This window comes from Paroedura picta, chromosome 6, assembly GCF_049243985.1.
Source record: "Paroedura picta isolate Pp20150507F chromosome 6, Ppicta_v3.0, whole genome shotgun sequence".
Taxonomy (NCBI): domain Eukaryota; kingdom Metazoa; phylum Chordata; class Lepidosauria; order Squamata; family Gekkonidae; genus Paroedura; species Paroedura picta.
Window position 1 is genome coordinate 19,874,532 of NC_135374.1, and position 15,778 is coordinate 19,890,309.

The 15,778-nt window shown below is 44.7% G+C and overlaps 1 long non-coding RNA gene across 5 annotated transcripts in view; it reads left to right on the top strand.

The window, feature by feature from the left end:
* The window catches only part of LOC143839506 (uncharacterized), a 36,163-nt gene that overhangs the window by 260 nt on the left and 20,125 nt on the right, over positions 1–15,778 (top strand). For 3 of the 5 annotated variants that reach the window (XR_013231734.1, XR_013231730.1, XR_013231733.1), the window contains exon 2: positions 7,766–7,834. This is a non-coding gene — a long non-coding RNA (uncharacterized LOC143839506). Of the gene's footprint in view, positions 1–16; positions 748–7,765; positions 7,835–15,778 lie in introns of those variants that run through there. The other 2 variants (XR_013231732.1, XR_013231731.1) reach the window with 2 other exon arrangements.

The following is a 15,778-nucleotide window of genomic DNA, read 5'->3' on the forward strand; positions in this document are numbered from 1 at the left end:
ACCATGTTTTCTGTTGGAGGAACTACCCAGGTGGATACCCTGCAGTGAAGCTTTTTTTGTTTGTGGTTTTATTGTTTGTTACAAAACCTGATTTAGGACTACATGACCATGCCTTCTCTGCTGTGTCACTCCCACTTTTTCAAATTCTGTATGTATAGAATTGTGGGATAAAGTATCTTCCTACCCATCAGGGCAGATCAGCCATCCCTCTTTTGATTATCTTACAAAAACTGTGCTTAATCTTTCAGACACCTGTCCTCTCTGAGGCTCTGCTGGATGACAAAATTATACAAACCAGGAACTGATAACTATGATTTCTCCAGAGCCTTCAGTAACTCTAGCAAAAGAAAGAAAATCCGTATTTTCATTTCTTCGCATTTTTCCCATTAATAAAAGAAATGCCTCCCTGTTGCCAAGATTTCTTTGAACACCCAATGAGGGCTTTTAGCCCCGCTGTATATTCTACAGGCGGAAGATGACACTTTTTACTGCCATTGAGGGTTCTGACCTTTCCTTTCCATTTTCTTTTGTTGGCTGGCAGCTACCAGCTCTATCTGGTTCACTGTAATTGATTCCTGCTCTAATCTTTGCCTTTAAATTAGCTCCTGCAGCTTTGCCAGTCCTGCACCCACAGGAATTGGCCCTCGGCTGCTACTCTGCTGGCTGCTAATGCTTCCCTGGTAAGGCTCAGCCAGTTCTTTTTCCCTTCTGCTCCGGAAGGCTCTATTTATCATGGAGACAGCTCAGGTAAGTCCCCAGCTGAGATCTTCACTCAGCTATACACTTATTTGGCTGCCATAGGCTGGAAGCAGATGTCAAATTAGATACAGCACTGCCACAGGAAAATTCATCCCTATATCATGTTCTCCCTCACTTCCTTTTAAAATTTTATTTATACATTCTCTTTTTATTCCTGAGAAATAAGATGACCTCTGATGGATCAAACCCACGGTCCATCTAGTCCACCATTGTGTCCCACACAGTGGCCAACCACTTCCTCTGAAGGTCCAACAACAGAATGGGGTAGTGGTTAAAAGCAGTGGCTTCTAATCTGGTGAGCAGGGTTTGATTTTCCGTTCCTGGATGACCATGGGCCAGTCACAGTTCTCTTAGAGCTGTTCTCACCAAGCAGTCCTGTCAGAGCTCTCTCAGTCACACCTACAACACAGGGTGTCTGTTGTGGGGAAAGGAAGGGAAGATGATTGTAATCTGCTTTGAGACTCCTTTGGGCTGTGAAAAGTGGGGTATAAAAACCAACGCTTCTTCATAGTCTAAAGGCTGAGGCCTTCCTGATATGCTGCCTCTCAGCACTGGGATTCAAAGGTTGACTGCCCCTGAACATCAAAGTTCCCTTTAATTCCTTTATTTGCTTATTTATAATTAAATTTATAACTCACCCCTATTGGCCCTGCCGTCCAAAGCAGCTTACACTTCTCTCTTTTATCCTCACCTCAACACCAACAATCCTGTGAAGTGGGTTAGGCTGAGGGAAAATACCTGGAACAACCTTCCTTGTCTGGGTGAGATCTCAAAGGTGGGTCTCCCAGGTCCTAATGTGACACTCTTAAGATGCCAATCAGAGCAAACAATACTGAGTAAGATCAATGGTCTGACTCAGTATAATGCAAATTCATGGGCTTTTGTTAAGAAGCATGCTGATTGTCACCTATACTCAAGTGGTTTGGTAATTTTCATGGAGAAATATTCTCTAGCTGCTGGGTCTCACGTCCCAGTAGAAAACAAGTCAGTGGTTTGAAGGTCCCCATCACCACCAGATAGGTTGATCAGTTACAATTCTCTTGGTAGGTCATTGGGCCATCAGTGGTCCAATATTGTATTTCTAAGGCCTGATCCAGAGAGAGGGCTGCTGAGAGCCACCAGAGTCCACCTGGACAAAAGTTCCACCCTATGATCCTGATCCGGATCCAAACAAATACCCTAACAGATAACAAATAAATTCGTTTGCTGTTGCCGTGAATTTATACAAATCAAAGACTTGACCTTTGTCTCTATCTGGTTTTTTATTCATTCATTCATTTGTTTGTGGCCTTCTGCCACCTCTGCCAAGCCAAACTATTAGTGCCCTACTTGGCCCCAGAACACCTAGCCACTCATGTGATAGTCACCTCTAGGCTAGACTTCTGCAACTTGCTCTATGCAGGCCTGACCCTAACTTTGAACTGGAAACTGTAACTGGTCCAGAATGCAGCGGCCAGGGTCCTCACAGCAACACCATGGAGGTGCCACATCTGGCCCGTCCTCTTACAACTGTACTGGCTACCAGTCAAATTCCAGATCAGGGTTAAGGTTTTGGTAATTACCTTCAAGGCCATATGCAGTCTGGGCTCAGTGCACCTGAAGGACCGCTTCTCTGCCTATGCCCCTCAAAGAATTCTGCGCCCTACCACCTCCAACTGGCTAGTGATCCCTGGCCCCCAAGGAAATCTGTCTGACCTCAACCAGGGCCAGAGCTTTCCCCATCCTGGCCCCCACCTGGTGGAATGAGCTCTCAGAGGAGATCAGGGCCCTAATGGAACTAATACAGTTTTGCAGGGCCTGCAAAAGGGAGCTCAATCACCAGGCATTTAGTTGAGGTCAACAAAATGTAAATAACATCTACTGGGCCTCTGAACCTCCCTCCCTTGAACCCATGCGACAGATATGACCAACCATGGGCCTGTTTGCTACGTTAAAATGTTATTTCCCTATTGTTGCTATTATTGTTATCTCTTATTCGGAGCTTATATCATTCTCCTCTTTCCCATTTTATCTTCACAACAATCTTGTAAGGTGGATTAGGCTGAAATTGAATGGCAATCCCTAGCTTCCATGGCAGAGTAGGGATTCGAACCTGTGTATTCCAGATCCCAATGAGACATTTTAACTACATTACTCCACGTTGGCAGGGATAAGTCATCAGAGAATAAAGCTAGGAGACTCAAAATTGGCCACCAGCTGATGGTGGGAGTTCCAGGGCCCAAAGGGAAAGCCAGGCTGAGGTGTCACCCACACCCACAGGTGCTCTTTGCAATGGAAGCGAAGAGTCTTGGTTTGCGGCAGGCATCACTCATCAGAAACTAACGCTACAGGTTTGGAAAGTGGCCACCAGCCCCAGAATCATGGAAGTTACAGTGCCAGAAAGGAAAGGCATTGGAACACCCTGGTCCAGGATGCCTTCACGACAGGGAGATTCTAAGCAACCTGTCACTTGTCTCTAATGCTCAGATCCACCACCACCCACAGAAGGTTGCTGGGGGACACACACTCAGCCAGACCTACCTTGCAAGGCTGTTGGAAGGGCGGGAAGACAATGCAGCTTTGGGTCCTCCTCGGGGAGAAAGACATGTTATGACATTTGTTTTAAATCTAGTTTTAATGGCATTACAAAGATTACATCATTTGCCATGTAGCCAAGCAGCTTTTACAAAGGACTGTTAGATCTTACGCCAATACAGCAATAATGATAACAATGCAGTGCCTGAACTGGAAGCTCTAAATTCTGCTCCACCCGTAGAACTGCTAAAAAGGACCGATGTTCCCTTAGCGTGCATATAAAGGGGGTGGGGCAGGGGGTGAGGAAGCCTCCTTTTGCTACTTTACTAAATCATGGGGAAATATTAATTCCTTCTCTTCTATTCATGATATTAGCAAAGGCTTGCTACTGGATATTATGAAGCACACTGTGTTGCCAGGCAGGATAGGGATGAGCAAGACTTGAAATAAATGGGGAAGGGGGGGGGGATAGGAAGGAGCTAGAAATGGATTTGAAAAGTGTGGGAAAGGGGGAAATTAAGGTCCATTCCGCACAACGTAATGGTAGTGGAAGTTGTACAGTTTGTAAACACTATAATTTTAGCGTTCCGCATGACGTCGTCAACAAACTGCAAAACCTCCGCCAAACTCCAGCAACATTTGGAATTTTATAGCGCTTTGGGGGGAATCGTAAAAAGTGGATTCCCCCCAAAAGAAGCGATTGACTTCTGAGCACAATCCGCAACACATCAGCAAAGGACATGTGCGTTCTCAAAATAGCAGTAGAAAGAATTAACCTCCCTAGCTCCCGCCCCTGAGCTTCCAGAGACGGGATCGCCATTTCTTCCCCCATAAACCACTGAAAGCAATGAATAAGCGAGCGCAAGGCTTCTTCGGCTGAGGTCTCTTCCCAACTGGAGCCCATAATGTGTGTGTGTTTGAGGGGAGGGGCAGTGAAAACAAGCAAGAGACAAAATCTAGATTCCCCCCCCCAATATTCATATTAAGTCTCTTATCAGTCTTAAATCCCTTATTTTAATATACATTTTATCACAATACTTGCTACTGACCTAGTATGCTTGAACTGCACTCTTATTTACAACAACCCTTGGAACTTCTTAACTGTCCTTTAAATCGGGGGAGGGGGTAGATAAATCGTATTATTATTATTATTAATAATAATAATAATAATAAAAAATAAAGGCTGATTCTGTGAAGGCAAAAGGGTGGCAGGTTACAGTAGATGAGCGATAGGGATGTGAGTGTCCTGCATAGTGCAGGGGGTTGGACCAGATGACCCATGAGGTCCCTTCCAACTCTATGATTCTATTATTGATGTCAATCCCTTTGATTCAGTCCCCGATCCGTGCAAAAGCCAGTTCTTTACACATTCAATGTGAACCATTTGGTTGCGAGTGTGGATTACAGGGGAAATTAGTACAGCAAATTGTGGCACAATTGGACTGACTTTGCATGTATAATAGAGGAGGCTCATGGAAATCCAGCATCTCTCAGGTCACCCTCCTTTGTGGCATTGTTGTGGGATAAGACGGCTGCTCTGAGCCCCTTGGGGAATCGGAGGATTACCGCTGTGATGAACTACTGAAGCACAGAGCCTGAGAAGAGCCTCACCCACTCCTGGCCCCTTTGACCCACTTGCGCGGATTGTGTTTTACGCCTGAAAGGTAGAGTTGCTTTCTGAATGAGCAAGCTTACTTTCGCTTCAGAGATTCAGTCTCCAAGGCATACATCTTATATATATTACAGCATTTCCCCCCCATTTCTCCCCTCACCCTGTAGAAAACAGGTGTGGTGTTCAAACTGGCATTTGGAGTTCAGAAGGAGCATGTTTTTTGTACATGTGCAGCACATGTTTCAGTCTTCTTTTCGGTCCCCCCCCCCCCCGAAAATGGCTGTGGGAGTCATCCTGGGCTGCTGTTTGGGATTGAAATACAGCAGGCCGTCCTGAATGGCCGCCCCAGAGCCTCTTAGTGCTCAAGGGAGACGCTACACTGCATTGTTCAGACTCTTACGTTCAAGGCCTCCATAGCATTATGCTCCACTGAGGTCCCTCCTGATCCCAGCTCCACCTCCAGAGTCTCCAGGTGTTTCCCAACCCAGAGCTGGCAACCTGATGAAGGGATTTTTGGTGCTTAAAAGCGTACGCCTTGGAAGTCTTGTGTATTTCTACAGGGCAACAGGATTCATGATCCAAGCCTGTGTCTCATCAGTTAGCTGTACCCTTGACCATTGTTCAGGGCCCTGAGCTTCAGCCTCGTTTTCAGTGGTGTGTACTACAGAGGACGAAGTAGAAGAAGAGTTGGTTCTTATATGCCGCTTTTCTCTACCTGAAGGAGTCTCAAAGCATCTTTCCCTTCCCTTTCCTCTCTCCACCACACCCTGTGAGGTGGGTGAGGCTGAGAGAGCCCTGATATTACTGCTCGGTCAGAACAGCTTTATCAGTGCTGTGGTGAGCCCAAGGTCACCCAGCTGGATGCAAGTGGAGCAGGAGCAGGGAATTAAGCACGGCTCGCCAGATTAGATGTCCACAATCCTGACCACTACACCAATCATAGAATCATAGAATTATAAAGTTGGAAGGGACCTCATGAGTCATCTAGTCCAACCCCCTGCACTATGCAGGACACTCACATCCCAGTCACTCATCTACTGTAACCTAAAGTAGTGTATTTCATTAATTTCAGAACTAGAGGATTGCTTTGTGCACCTGTCCCTGTCTAGGCATGGAGTTGTCTCCTCCACTGAAATAAATACAGCGCCCCTTTGCAGATGGAGGACATCTCAGCACAGCACCTGTGGGAGCAGCCATCTTTAAGCATATTTTCCCCACAAGAAAGCTCTGCTTTGACTTTTCCATTTCCCAAAGCAGTCAGTATAGGACTGTTTATAAGAATGTTGAATGTAATCGTTCAAATAAACATTCTTAGAAAATAGTGACATATAAATAGATTTTGGTGTAAAGCAAGTAGGTGCATAAATGCTCACCCTCGCAGGCTGTTCCGCCAAATGTTTTAAAAGTCTTGATATCACTTAGCCCAACTAATGAGTTACAGTAAGTTCTAAACTTTAAAGAAGAGTTGGTTTTTATACCATACTTTTCAAATCGCCTTCCCTTCCTCTCCCCACAACAGACACCCTGTGAGGTAGGTAGAGCTGAGAGAGTCCTGATGAGAGCAACACTATCAGGGCTGTGACAAGCCCAAGGTCACCCAGCTGGCTGCATGTGGAGGAACAGGGGATCAAACCGGGCTCGCCAGATCAGAAAACGCCGCTCTTAACCACCACACCACGCTGGCTGTCATGTCACACAGTGGGACCCATGCCACACAATGGTAGGGTGGCTCTTTGAAACCTTACCAGAATGCTTGACTTATAGGATGTGCTGCTGCAGGTGGTAAAATAACAAATGCAGAGTGGATACTAGATAAGGCTTTCCATTTTTGAGCCTGATTATTGTTGTATGCCTTATGGAATTAATATATATATATACATACACACTCTGGCGTTCACAGCATGTCGGCTAAACGAAATGACAGCAGGATCATGTAAAGTGATAGAACCGAGTCCTTTAGCAGGAGCCTGCTTGGGGAAATTATCCCCTGCTTGAGATCGCTCCGTACTATCAGTCTCTTGATTAGAGCAAATTGGAGATTACTCTCAATAATTCAGTTAGTACTTCTCCTGAAGATACTTGAATTAAGTAACCAATTACAAGTTTCAGATTCTGAACTCCTTACTACCTTTTTTCTTTTTCTTTTTTTGAAAGCTGGGTGTTAATACGGTGATGTTTTTGGAGAGGCATCTGGGCTTGATGGATAGACTTCGTGATATTTTGGACTGGGTAATCTACCAAGTGGCTTTTGAGGAGCAGGTGCACAAGTGTGTTTCTTTTTCGTGTTGGGACGGGCAGACTGGGAGGGAGGAGAGTGGGAACGTGGCACTGGAAAGAGCCGGGCTCTCTACCAGCGGTATGATTGTCATGATCCAATTGGTCTTCCTCCTCCAGCATGGTGTCAGGGTAAGGAACGGCAGCTTCTAATCTGGTGAGCCGGGTTTGATTCCGTCTCCCCCACATGCAGCCAGCTGGGTGACCTTGGGCTCACCACAGCACTGATAAAGCTGTTCTGACCAAGCAGTAATATCAGGGCTCTCTCAGCCTCACCTCCCTTACAATCGCCTTCCCTTTCCTCTCCCCACAACAGACACCCTGTGAGGGAGATGAGGCTGAGAGAGCCCTAATATTACTGCTCGGTCAGAACAGCTTTATCAGTGCTGTGACTGGCCCAAGGTCACCCAGCTGGCTGCATGTGGAGGAGCAGGGAATCAACCCCGGCTCACCAGATTAGAAGTTGCCGCTCTTAACTACCATACCAGGCTGGTGGTGTCTCCGCCAGGAGATATCAGTGGCATTTGCTTAGAAGAGCAGAGTTCACTCTGGTGTCCTGCCGCAGTTATAATATTTTGTACTCTGAACCTCTCTGTCCTTACACAGTAATCACAACCTGGCTGGGAGACCTTCAAGTAATGTCTGGCTGCAGCAGGAAATCAGGTTGCTGATCTGGTAGGTGACATTCCTCTCTCTGCAGTGTTTGTGAGCCAGCATCCCAGGACGGTACTTGTTGTTTCAAAGCACACTGTTTCTCAAGTGCCAATTAAAACTTGTCCCCGTGCCAAATTTGTATTCCGTTTCTGCGCCACTTGAAGAGACTTGGACGAAAGGCACATTGAAGGTGAGTGGAATGGATGGTGGATGTTTAAAGAATCCCACTGTTCTTTGGAGAATATAATTTGTTAGTGGTTTGATATTTGTAATTTTTTTATTTTTATTTCTATTTTATTATATTTATATACCACCCTCCCTGAAAGGCTCAGGGCGGTTCACATGAAACAGAAACAATACAGATAACATAGATTAATAATAATGAAAGAAGTGAAACAACAAGCATCATGGAACGGTAGAAAACGTGAGAAACATTAAATTATGAAAAGTTGGAATGTTCTAGTATTTTAGGAGAGAGGTAAGGTGCTCTAACCCCCTAATCATCTTGTTCCCTTCTGTACTTTTTCCAGCTCTGCAATGACTTAGAGATACAATGGCCAAATCTGTACACAACATGAGGCCACATCACAGATCTCTACAGGGGCATAACAGTATCAGCTGTTTTATTCTCCACCCTAATAATCACATCATAGTCATCCCTAATAATCCCAATGCAGCACACTTTCATTGAGCTAACCACTACAACCCCAAGATCTTTTCTCCTCTCAGTCTCAGAAGGTTCAGCCTATTCTTGAAGCTGTGATTTGTGGGCATTGTCTAATGTTTACCAGCAATGCACTTCAAAATGAGGGTGACACATATCTGTCGTTTCCAGGGGTAGTCAATCTGTGGTCCTCCAGATGTTGTTGGACTACAATTCCCATGAGCCCCTGCCAGCATTTGCTGGCAGGGGCTCATGGGAATTGTAGTCCATTGGCATCTGGAAGACCACAGGTTGACTACCCCTTTACACTCTGTATCATGGCTGCCTCAATCACGAGAAGTGCCACCCTGAACATCCTCGTACCCTCCCAAGCTCCTCCCCCCACAAAAATTGGCTGCCGTTTGGGTGATCAGAAAGTTTGTTGAGATCAGTTTTCTCCTGTGGGTCCTAGTAGCACTACTGGAAATACAATCACTACCTCACAACTGGGCTTTGATTTGAAACATTGCCGCCTCAGAATATTCCAACTATTTCCAGGGACTGTGCTTGTAATTTAGATCCTAAAATAATTTGACAGCATCTAATGTGTTTTAATAGAAGTCAGAGTTATATTGAGCGTCATGAATTATATTACGTTTCCATGCCAAGGGAATTAATTATCCTGCTTCTTTAAAAACTTTTCCGACTGACTTTTAGAAGAAAATGCTTTGTAAATAACCTGTTTGTTCAGTGGCAGAATTAGGAATATTCTGACACTTTTCTTCATGCATCTATACCTTTTCATTTAATTGCAGTGATTTATAATGCAATATTAATTTTATCCTTTCCACAGGGAAAGCTTGATTTTTATTGAAACTGACTAAGGCGTATAAATAACTTCCGAGGATATTTAAAAGAGGAGCCATTTATACCTTTTGTTGAGCTAGAATATGGTTCTGTGCAGAGAAGCTTGTTTATAGCAAATCAATGGAGCAGAATTAAGAGTGGGCTATATTCTTCTTGCTAAGGGCCAGAATTGTGTAGTAATGAGGACACTGCTCTTGCATGGAAGAAGAGGTTTTTATACCCCACTTTTCTCTACCCTAAGGAGTCCGAAAGCAGCTTATAATCACCTTCCCTTTCTCTCCCTGCAGCAGGGGCCTTGTGATGTAGGTGGGCTGAGAAAGTTCTGAGAGAACTGTGACAGGTCCAAGGTCACCCACCTGGCTGCATGTGGAGGAGGGAGTGGGGAATCCAACCTGGCTCTCCAGATTAGAGTCCTCCACCCTTAACCATTACATCTCATTGTTGCTGTGGTTTCCTATCTAGTTGAATCCCCAGCGGATGGTCCAACTTGTAGCACCCCTTCTGCAAAAGGGCATTCATTTCAGGGTTTTTAAAAGGGTGCCATATAGAGGATGGAGCAGAGTTGTTCTTCCTTGCCTCGGAGGGACGGACCAGAACGGGCCAGAACGAATGGGATGAAAATAATTCAAAAGAAATTCCTGAAGCCAAGGGGGAGAAGAATATTTTTAAAAAATCATCACCTGGTGATGGTGTGGTATCATTTCCAAGAAAAACTTGGCAATGATGTTAGTCCACTCTGGGAACTACCAGAATTCTATGCTTTATCATAGAGTTGCTGGTGATTCCTAGAGGGCCATGACAGCACTTCCAGGTTTCCCTGGAAGTGGGCATGATGCTGCCTGTTAGCAGCCCCCTCATCCCAGACCCTGCAGAATCCTATTAGTTGCCAGCTACCAGTTGGCACCTTTACAACATGTAATGGGACCAATAGTGGCTCTGGGGATCCATTTCAGGTTGGGGAAATGGTGCAGAGAAGGGGAAGAGGTTAAGCCCTGTCTCCCTGTTCACTATTGCCTTGATCCTGTAAACTGCTTTGAGACTGTCAGGATTAGAAAAACCCTGCCATAAATTAGCCTGAGTTTCTCCATGACAGTTAGATTGCTTGGTGCCTGGGAGCTCCAGGTCCTATATCATGCATGCTCATTAAAAGTGAAACTATGTGTTTGTAGCCATTATCTCTGAATGTACTTTTCCATGAGGCCTCTCGGCTGGGTCTGGTTCTGCTAACCATAACATCTTATCTAAGCCTGAAGGCAGCCAAGGACATGTGAAAGTAACACTGTTTTTAATTGCATTTGTCTCCTCTTTCTGCCTCCCCTCCCTTGGGAACTTTCAAGTTTTGGGCGGGAGAATTGTATTGATAAGGAGAAGCAAATCTGTCCTCAGGCAGATTTGACTTCTCTAGTCTAGGTGTATGAAGAACTTCTCAATAAAACTTTCTATTTCAAAGAAGTTGGTTGTGAGTCCTTGCAACGTCTGACAGAGACTCCTTTGGGTAGTGAAAAGCAGGCTATAAAAACCAACTCTTCTTCTTCAGATGCCGAGTAAGTTTTTACTGAATTGGGAAAAGATGGGTTCAGTCTGTTGGGGGGGTGGGTGGGGGTGTTCATGTGATTGAATGCCCCTCCTTTTAAAAATCCCTGCAGTTAGAAGAATAGTAAACCAGGTACACAGCTAAGCGCTAATATTTTACAATAAAGACTGGTTTTGTATGTAGAGGCAATTTTTGGACTTCTACCTGCAGTCTTAAGTGAATTCCTGCCTGCAGTCACTTTAGTGAAAATTAGAGTTATTTTTTTGGAGGCTGCATTAAATCCTTTGTGCCAATCCGACCGCCCCTCTGCAGTATTAAATACATAACGGGGAGCCCAATAACAGGTCCGTGCCCAAGAAACTATCAATTCAAGGAAATGTATCCCCTTTATTTCCTTTACTCGGAGAAGACCTCTGGAGTAGAGCTCTCTACAATTATTTTCATTCTGGAGACTGTTTTTGATTTGGAGTGTTTTACAGTTATTAAATACTTTAATTCAAAAATTATGGATTGTTACATCCGATGCTGCGAGGGTCAATTAATTCTGATTGAGGACTTTGGGCTGTAGCCAAGACACACAGTAAAAATAGGAGTTTGGCCATTGACAAAACAAAGTAATAATTAGCAGGATTAATGCTGTAGAATAGGGAAATGAGCAGCTGAATGGACTTTTCCATTTATAGATCCATGAATTAATTTCAAGACAGGATTCTGCATTGCTGAAGTCCTGGGTGGAATGGAGACTTTCATAAAAAGGGTAATTATCCAATTGCCTTTTAATGTCCCAGATTCCCTCTCTCTCACACACACACACACGCACACATATACACACACAGCATTTGGGAATAGGGTTGCCAGATCTTGGCAACCTGTGAGAGGGGAATTTAATGGGAGCAGCAGGGAGGCCTAGCTCTATGGTAATTTTGGCTTCTGCCTTAGTTTTTGCCCAAATACCAGAGTTACCCTGATGGCCCAGTCCGTCACATGGGCAATGATGTAGACATGTTGCTGTGTGTTGGGTAGTTCTCCTACCAGTTTGGTGTAGTGGGAGTGCGGACTTCTAATCTGGCATGCTGGGTTTGATTCCCCGCTCCCCCACATGCAGCCAGCTGGGTGAGCTTGGGCTTGCCATGGCACTGATAAAATTGTTCTGACCAAGCAGGAATATCAGGGCTCTCTCAGCCTCACCCACCACACAGGGCTGGAGTAGATGACCCAGATGACCCAGGCCAATGTAAGCCTCTTTGAGCCTCCTTCAGGTAGAGAAAAGCGGCACATAAGAACCAACTCTTCTTGTTCTTGTTCTTGTTCTTGTTCTTGTTCTTGTTCTTGTTCTTGTTCTTGTTCTTGTTCTTGTTCTTCTTCTTCTTCTTCTTCTTCTTCTTCTTCTTCTTCTTCTTCTTCTTCTTCTTCTTCTTCATTCTTTTTCAGGGGAAGTTCTACCTGCTAGCCAGGTGATTGGGAGTAGGGAGGTGGGACCTGTCAGCAGGGAACCCCTGCCTCCAAAAGGTGTGTGTGTGTCTGGCAACCCTATTTGGGAGCCACTTCTTGGTGCAATGTCCTATTAGTAGTGTGAAAATCTGAAGCATGTGGGCTTCAGCCTCCAAAGCAGCCATTTTTCTCCTGGGGAATTGATTTTTGTTATCTGGAGATCAGTTGTAATTCTGGGAGATCTTCAAGTCCCACTAGAGGTCAACAACCTTCCTCACAGTAGCTGCTGGGAACTTGCCCAAGCACCACAAGGCCTGATTCAGATTGAGACTGCAGTGCCAGGAGCTGAGGGGCTGCAGCCCCTCCCCTAGTTCTTCTGAGCCAAAACCCAACAGATGCAATCCCTTGAAACTTCAAATAGCAATTTGCACAAGGCAGGGTAAAGAAGTGTCAAGGGATTTCTAAATAACAACTATTTGTTTGTTTGTTTTGTTTGTTTATATATTTATAATTCACCTTTCTCTCTTGGACTCAAGACAGATTTCACAGAGTGAGTCAATATAATTGACAGACAGGACATTCATCATCTGGCCATGGAATTGGGGTCACTGTGGGTGGGCAGGTAGCTGTGATTTCCGTGCATTGTGCAGGGGTTTGGGTTAGATTTCCCTGGTGGACCCTTCCAATTCCATGATTCTATGTTTCTAATAGGATTAGGGTTGCCAAATCAATAGAATGAACCAGAAGTCTAGGAACTGAAATGAAGCAAATCATATGTATTAACGTGTTAGAATTGCAATCAGCAAGTAATTTGGAGAAGTCAGCTTAAGCAGCTGAGTTGTACCTGTGTGCTCTCTAGTAGCATCAAGTGGTCAAAGGTGAGGCTGCAATGGAGCCCCACCCCCTAAACACATGTCCTGGGGATTCCTTTGTTTAAGGCAGGCTCCCACTCACTTCCTCTTCCTTCAGGAAGATCAGTGTGTGCTCTGAAGCAAGGAGGAGCAGCGTCCTCATTTAGACTTTCTGCAGATGTGTAGGCATGTAGTCTGTTTGAGCAAACCATAAGGGCTTGCAATGTGTTTTCTTTGTAACTATCTTTTAAGCTTTTGTACTCTGCTTCGGTGAGGAGACTGAAACAGATGAATATGATATACTTTGTAAACAATCCCTCCTAGTAAAGATTTTCTCTTTTAAATCTCAGAGCGCTGTGACTCTGGATCTGTGCGTCAGCCATAAATGCATACTTTCAAAATGCTCTGATACTCTGCAGCTCTATTTCTCTGGAGAGACTCAGGACCGAGCCTAGTCCAAAAATCCCAACAGCAGGGCACATTAACTGATGCAAAATTCCACATTAGGTTCATAGTTATACAAAATAGTATAGACTACAGTCCCTAATGATTTTTCTAAGGAAATTTGTAAACCATTTAGTACCGTGCACGTCTATTGCCTGTGCAGTCAATCCAGCTCGAATAATTCAGTCCTGCACAATTTGTGAAAAGCCATAAGAATGGGAGCCTTCCTGACTTCCACAGATAGGGACAACGAATCAACAAATTAGGGGCACCCAGTGGTGGATATGCACCACAGTAGGCACATCTCCTAGTTACCACTGTCTACTTTGCTGGCTGAGAAGAACAAAGGACTAGAACCCATTGCCTCCAAACAGAATTGTTGGGTATTGTTGGAGCTACAGGTACACACGATGACACATCAAGCTGCTTTATACTGAAGGCTTTCATATTGCCTGCTGTCTGATCCTTTAGACTAGAGATGCTGGGGATTGAACCTGGGGCTTTCTGCAAATAAAGCAGATGCTCTGCCACTGAGCCAAAGCCACTGCCCTCATATCCTATGCTATCTGCAGAACTTGAAATAACAATCGCTGGCAGTCTTCAAGCAGCTGCTGGACAGATCCTTATCCTGGATGCTTTAGGCCAGTGGTCTGAAACCTTTTTAAGGCTGCGGACCACTGGGGGGGGAGGGCGATTCGGCCGCCGTGCATGCACAGCCGCAAACGCGCATGCGTGGCAAAGAAGCTTGCCGTGCCCCAAGCTAATCAGCTGCTTTGGCAGCCGATTTGCTTGCGGCCTGGGAAGTTTCTCACTGCGGGGGGGGGGGGCGGGGAGAGGGAAGCACGGCCGCATGCGCAAATGCACATGTGCAGCAGGTCCACGCATGCACGTTTGCACCATGCGTGGCCACAAACACACATGCACGGCAGTTGCGCGCATGTGTGGAAGTGCCCGGTGGTTGGGGACCACTGCTTTAGGCTGATCCTGCATTGAGCAGGGCGTTGGGCTAGATGGTCTGTATAGCCCCTTCCAACTCTAGGATTCTATGATTCTACAAAGCTTTATTATTTTTGGAAAGAACTAAAGGTCAAGAAGTTTCCAATATCACATTTTTGACTCTGAATTTTGCTGTTCTAGTTTCTGCAACTTGTGAAAATATGGGGAAAACATCATCGTACTTGCAGAGTTATACCAGTGTCTGAATTGCTTGAATTCTTTATCGTTGTTCAAGATCCTGCTGTATCTGATACTAACTCGTTTGCCTGAAAATCAAGGCTGCAACTTGAAGATAAGAATGAACTTTGTGTATTAAACAGAGAGTGACAAGATTTTGGGGAAGGAAAGAAAGCATGAACTAGAGCCCGGGATAATTTTGGGGCTGCTACGCTGCTATTTCTTTCTTAAGTACACTGATGATTACTATCACACAAGACTTTCTTGATCCCGGTCTTTTAATGTCCGAATTAAAGTTCAGTTGGGAATGTTTTGCTTTTGTGCGGGGAAGTTTAAGTAAGCGTAGGCAGATAATTCAACCTTCTGAGGTTTTAGGATTGAAAACGGAAGCTTCTCCGAAGGGCAAGATTCAACTCTTGCTTATCTGTTTATCCTCAGGCGCGGTTATTTCAGATACGGCAAGGTGAGCTCAAGTATTTTGGTACTCGCACATTCCTGTCCTTTGATGACTCCAATGGAAGAGGGCGAGGGAGGGTAATGAAACAAAATTAGGAAGCTGATTAACTCACCAGCTTCAGGGAAATACACCCCTCCAGATGGACTCCTGACAGTGTCCCATCAAATTTTCATAGAAGCAATTAGTTTACTGAATTTAGAAACATTCAATTAGAGGTTTCCAATTAAGTTGCCACCCCCATCATTAGACCATTATTAACCCTCCGAAGTGCTACAAATAATGTGAAAGACGTCGCGAGTCAAGAGTGGTAAATTGGTTCTGCTCTTGAAGGCCGTCTCACCCAATTTTATTAATTTATTTTTTGTACAGACCAGTTGGCTCAATGCTAGGCAGGCTTCTATCAATGCCAATTTTGCCTAGAGTGTCAAGCTACAACCAATAAAATAAAACAACAAATTATATATTTATCATATTGTGTGCACATATAAAATTAAGAACCATTCGTTGTCTGAATATCAGACTATACAATTTACAAGCACTACTACTAGATGTATGTCCTATGAAG